Source organism: Nestor notabilis, unplaced genomic scaffold, assembly GCF_000696875.1.
Source record: "Nestor notabilis isolate BGI_N333 unplaced genomic scaffold, ASM69687v1 scaffold10126, whole genome shotgun sequence".
NCBI lineage: Eukaryota > Metazoa > Chordata > Aves > Psittaciformes > Psittacidae > Nestor > Nestor notabilis.
This window is the reverse complement of record NW_009932358.1, coordinates 30,398-30,690: the sequence shown is the minus strand read 5'-3', so window position 1 is coordinate 30,690 and position 293 is coordinate 30,398.

Below are 293 nucleotides of genomic sequence, written 5' to 3'. Positions count from 1 at the left end.
ATACGAGGCGGGGGGGCCCGGGTGGGAGGAGAGCAGCAGGGACATGCCGGTATCCTCACACTGTGGCGTTAATCGCGTTGGGGTACACACGCTGTTCCTAGGCTGCAGTGCCTACTAAGGTGAGGCTTGTGAGCCTTCCCCAGGGGTGTCACAGCGGGGCTCAACCATGGATTGTCACCAGTAGGGACCCCACCCTGCTGCAGCATCCCCCGGCAGGGGGACAGCCGTGGTGGGGTGTTGTAGCTGGTCTGTTGACCTGGCTGTGGTGGGAGCTGGGCTGGCTCCGAGCTGTG